The sequence below is a fragment of the Canis lupus genome, chromosome 22, assembly GCF_011100685.1.
Source record: "Canis lupus familiaris isolate Mischka breed German Shepherd chromosome 22, alternate assembly UU_Cfam_GSD_1.0, whole genome shotgun sequence".
NCBI lineage: Eukaryota > Metazoa > Chordata > Mammalia > Carnivora > Canidae > Canis > Canis lupus.
The window spans coordinates 24,256,994-24,263,330 of record NC_049243.1 but is presented as its reverse complement, the minus strand read 5'-3'; positions in this window follow the sequence as shown (position 1 = coordinate 24,263,330).

Here is a 6,337-nt window from a genome sequence, read left to right as displayed (position 1 = left end):
AACTTGGGCAGAACCGCAGGAGGGGCAGTGGAGCCTCCAGTCTCCCGGGGTCACTAGCCGAGGAAGTGCGCCTCGGGGGAGAGCACTTCACAGACAGTGGGCGAGCTGGTAAAGGGCTGCAGCGCACACCCAGCGGGGCCGCGGGAGCAGCTCAGGCGGCGGGTCCGGGTGGAGGGGGCTGCATGGCCCCGCCAACACGATTCCAGTGGCACAGGCCTGGACCCCAGGGCACCAAACGGACACAGTCCAGAATCCTGCCCTGCCCCAGGACAGATGGAGGTGGGGAGGGCACAGGACAGCGAGGATGCTCCTGCCACTGGGCGCCCCTGAGCTTCTCCCCCACCCCCAGAGCATCCAGGCCAGTGCAAATTGGGAACTACAGTAGTTACTGTGGGAGCTGACTCCAAAACTGGAGAGCTGGCCGCGGCTGGTGTGGTTGTCCCTGCTTGTGTCACCCTGTGTCTGGGATGGAGCAGGGCTGCCAGGGAACAGGTGCCTCACAGGATAAACAGCTCCCACTGAGCCATGCACCTGGCAGGGGGCATGGCAGCGCCCCCAGGTGTACAAACCTGAGAATCAGCACAGCAGACCCTTCCCCCAGAAGACCAGCTGGAAGGACAGGGGAAGAGCAAGTTCTTGACCAAGCAGCACTGGAAAGCTCCAGGGGAAGTCGAGGGATTTACAGTATATAGAACCAGAGGCCCCCTCCTTGGTTTTTTGTTTGTTTTCCCCCTTTTGTTTTTCTTCCTTTTTCCAGTACAACTCGTTTTTAGCCACTCTGCACTGAGCAAAATGACTAGAAAGAAGAACTCACCACAAAAGAAATAATCAGAAACAGTACACTCTGCCACAGACTTATAGAATTTGGATTACAATTCGATGTCAAAAAGCCAAATCAGAAGCACAATTATAAAGCTACTGGTGGCTCTGGAAAAAAAGCATAAAGGATTCAAGAGACTTCATGACTGCAGAATTTAGATCTAATCAGTCCGAAATTAAAAATCAATTAAATAAGATGCAATCTAAGCTGGAGGGCCTAACCACGAGGGTTAATGAGGTAAAAGAAAGAGTGAGTGACATAGAAGACAAGTTGATGGCAAGGAAGGAAGCTGAGGAAAAAAGAGAAAAACAATTAAAAGACCATGAGGAAAGGTTAAGGGAAATAAATGACAGCCTCAGAAGGAAAGATCTACATTTAATTGGGGTTCCAGAGGGCACTGAGAGGGACAGAGGACCAGAAAGCATATTTGAATAAATCATAGCTGAGAACTCCCCTAATTTGGGGAGGGAAACAGGCATTCAGTTCCAGGAGATAGAGAGGTTCCCCCCAAAAAACCAATAAAACCGTTCAACACCTCAACATTTAATAGTGAAACTTGCAAATTCCAAAGATAAAGAGAAAATCCTTAAAGCAGCAAGAGACAAGAGATCCCTAACTTATATGGGGAGAAATATTAGATCAATAGCAGACCTCTCCACAGAGACCTGACAGGCCAGAAAGGACTGGTAAGATGTATTCAGGGGCCTAAATGAGAAGAACATACAGCCAAGAATACTTTATCCAGCAAGGCTCTCATTCAGAATAGAAGGAGAGATAAAGAGATTCCAAGATAGGCAGAAACTGAAAGAATATGTGACTACCAAACCAGCTCTGCAAGAAATATTAAGGGGAACTCTGGAAAAGAAAGAGGAAGTCCAAAGAAACAATCCACAAAAACAGGGACTGAATAGGTATTATGATGACACTAAACTCATATCTTTCAATGGTAACTCTGAACGTGAATGGGCTTAATGATCCCATCAAAAGGTGAAGGATTTCAGACTGGATAAAAAAGCAAGACCCATCTATTTGCTGTCTATAAGAGACTCATTTTAGACCTAAGGACACCTACAGCCTGAAAATGAAAGGTTGGAGAACTATTTACCATTCAAATGGTCCTCAAAAGAAAGCAGACATAGCAAACCTAATATCAATAAATTAAAGTTTATTCCAAAGACTGTAGTAAGAGATAAAGATGGACACTGTATCATACTTAAAGGATCTGTCCAACAAAAGGGCCTAACAATCATGAATATTTATGCCCCTAATGTGGGAGTTGCCAAGTATATCAATTAATTAATAACCAAAAAAAGGCATGCTTAGATAATAATACACTAATACTGGGAGACTTCAACATGGCACTTTCTGCAAATGACAGATTTTCTAAGGACAACAACACCAAAGAAACAAGAGCTTTAAATGATACACTGGACCAGGTAGATTTCACAGATATTTACAGAACTTTACATCCAAATACAACTGAATGCACATTCTTCTCAAGTGCACTTTCTCCAGAATAGACCACATACTGGGTCACAAATTAAGTCTCAACCAATAACAAAAGATTGGGATTGTCCCCTGCATATTTTCTTTCTTTTTTTTTTTAAGATTTTATTTTTTATTTTTTATTTAATCATGATAGACACAGAGAGAGAGAGAGGCAGAGACACAGGGAGAAGCAGGCTCCATGCTGGGAGCCCAATGTGGGACTCTATCCCGGAACCCGAGGACTGCACCCCAGGCCAAAGGCAGGTGCCAAGCCGCTGAGCCACCCAGGGATCCCCCGCTGGAACAGCTGGAATGCTACAGAGAGAAGAGTTTGCACTTCTAACAAGGTAGTAAGATGAAAAAATAATAAATAAATTAAATAAATAAATAAAACATGAAGACTCCTAACTCTGGGAAACGAACAAGAGGTGGTGGAAAGGGAGGTGGGCGGGAGGATGGAGTGACTGCATGACAGGCACTGAGGTGGGCACTTGACAGGATGAGCACTGGGTGTTATGCTATATGTTGGCAAATTGAACTCCAATAAAAACACATACAAAATAAAAAATTAAAAATATAAAAAAGATGACTATGGCTGATGTTTATACAAACAGAAACAGACCTGCAATATAAATGTATCCTCTAGTAAGAATTCAAGCAATGTATAGTCCACAGTGAAGTAAAAAGCAAAGTGCAGACGTCTTATGTAACTAGTATTTCATGACTTATGATATCATATATATATTATGATCAGCAGAATTGAGGTAGCCTTAAGATGTCTGATTTCTATTGTGGTGCTGTATAGACAACTCTCCTCTTGAGGAAAGGAATAATATGTGAATATGGTGAGATAAGACTCCCCTGATTAGTTTACTAATCAGATGACTTAATCAAAATGAAGATTATGTAAGTGGGCCTGTACTAATCAAATGTGCCCTTTTAAAGTGTCTTGTCCCTCTGAATTTAGGAATATTTTAATGCAAGAGCAATAGAGGATGGTGCATATCAAGGATCTGAGAGTGCCACCTGGGAGTTGAGAACTCCCCAGATTTGACAGCCAGCAGGAAAGGGAGACTGCAGACAAACACAGGGACCTGGCTTCTTTCAATCACCTGAATGAATTTGGAAGAAGATTCAAATCCCAGATGACAATCTCAGTCCCACCTAATACATTACTTTCAGCCTTGTGAGACCTGAGAGGAGGATCAGCTAATTTGCCCAGATTCCTGACTCAAAAAAGACTGTAATACATGAGTGTTGTTGTAAGCCCCCAAATTTTTGCTCATCTATTATATAAAAAACTCTGTGTGTTTGTGTTTGTGTATGTAGACTCATTCTGTAATCATCTGAAGCTGTTTTCTATAGTTGATTTCACTCTTCACAAACAGTTATTACTGTGTTACAGAATTCCTACCTTCATTGTTAAATTAGAACAAAATTTTAGTCAAAGTTTTGACAAGGACAGTGTCATGACTATAAAAAAAATATATTGGTATGATATAATTGTTTGAGTTATTAATATGGATTTTAAACATATGTCACAATCAAGTAAAACACAATTTTGATGATGCTTTCTGGCCACGTAGATTTGAGTTGGTTCAAATACATAGTTTGAATTAGGGGTGGAACAGTTGTGTAGTCATAGGTTAAATTAATGTTTTCGTCTCAACATTGTCTTCTCTAGATGAACCTCATGTCAGTACAGTGCATTACACCTCACCTGAATGGTTGCAAGCAGTCTTAAACATTTTCTAAGCTGAAAATTAAGTGGTTTGAAATCTCCACATCCAATATATTGAAACAGAGAAATCATGGTGGTCGGCAGTTGAATCTGTCTGCATGGTCAGTCATTTTGTTACTAATTGTATTATTAACCTCTGCGTGCAATAGGTTACCAGATGTCCATGGGCTTTTCCCAAATGTTTACATAACAAATTGAAGTTTCAGCTACTGAATAATATGTATATCTACTCTATAGTATAAAATGGCATAATTTTGATATTAAAATAAATGTCATTAATTTTACCAGCATTACATAGAAGAGAGAAATGGCTAATGATACATATATACATAAATATATATATAACCATACATGTATATGCATATGTGTTTATATTATAACTAATGAGAATAGTAAAAATAATTTCCCTAATGTTTTTTATGTATTTATACTCAGAACAATTCATGGTTGATAAACCTGTATGTATGTGTACACATATATGTATAAAACTATATAAATTTTATATATAAATGTGTATGTATACATATACATAAAATATTTATATGTGTGTGTATATACACATATATATTTATATATATATAGAGAGAGAGAGATACAGACCTCTGTGTGGAAAACTATTATATATATATATATATATATATATATATATATAAAACTTGAATATATAAACCTATACACACACACACACATTTCTGTTGGTTTACTAAATGGAAAAATACATTTATGATTATATAATTAAATACCCATACATCTCTTCATAATTAAAGATATTTAATAGAAATATAATTTCTTATAAAATATAAAGTATTCATAGAAATATCAATATTATTTTAGAAGGAAAATATTATTTTTATTTTATTCCTATTAATACTATTAATATATTACTATTCTTTTCAGAGGAAAGAAAAATATCCTTAGCTCAATCTTTTTAGTTCTTGTCAAAGGAAAATTGGAAGTTTTCCCATTGATGAAGAAAGCAGTAGCACTCACTCCCTTTTGAATGACACACTAGGCAAATGTTGAATATTTTGTTAATTCATTGCATAGGGAGATATATTTCCCAATGGTCTGAAAGTCTTGACAACTATACATTATATTATATATAGAGATAATATAATTATGACTGTCCTTTAATGAATTATAACATAAAAGCAAATTCATGAAAAGACATGAAGCTAGATATGTGAAAATACTAGATTTCTTAAATTATAATTTCTAATCGCTAGTTACCTAATATTTTAACATATTTCAATAAGGTATCTAACTTTATCAGTAGTTTAATTACCAATACCATCTCACTAACTGAAAGATATTGAATTAAAAATATGCAATACAAAAACAAGGTTTCTAAAACCAAGGTGTTAATACATCTATATATAAATATTTCTAATTTTGAAAAATTACCTATGTCTAGCATTTTGACACGGTGTGTTCAATATGTAGATAATAAAAAAGAAATTCAGTTACCTAAATTTTCAAATGAGAATAATATTTGAAGTAAGAGAGTTAAAACTGAAACTTTTCCAGTGATTATCTTAATGAAATTACTGTACATCGGCTTCTTTATTAAGATGCAGAAATGGATGTACAATTGGTGAAGATGTGCATTGTGATTTGTGCAATAGAAAATATCACACAAAATATCACAAACTTGCTTTTCTTGGTAGTATCTCACACATTGTATTTTGTAGAAATAATACTTAAGATGTTGTAAGTGTCCAATGAAGATAAGTGTGTCCTTGAACATTGAGATATTTTTCTCTTCAGTATGATATATAACTCATATTGAGCTTTCCTCAAAATAATCAAATCTTTCAATATCAAACTTTACTATTTTATTTTATTATTTTATTTTAGAGAGCGAGTGTGTGTGAGTGGGGGCAGGGTGAGTAGCAGGAGAAAGAGCAGAGGGAGACAGAGAAAGAATCCCAAGCAGGCTCCAAACCCAGCATGGAGCCCCACACAGGGCTGGATCCCACAGCTCTAAAATCATGACCAGGGCCAAAATCAAGAGTCCAGTACTTAATCGATTGAGCCATCCAGGGGCCCCAAAACTTACTCCTTTACAAAAAGGAAATAATGTTTAAGAGATTCATGAAGGATATGATTTAATGTTAAAACCAAATAAATTGGTTGGTGCTATTATTTTATTATATTAATTGTGCTGTTAATATAATTTAAAAACCTATTTTGTTCCAAAATTTATAGAACATGAACTATAGAAGTTCTATCATAAGACTCTGCATAGAAAAAAAAAAAAAAAAAGACTCAAGTTAAACTAGCATAAT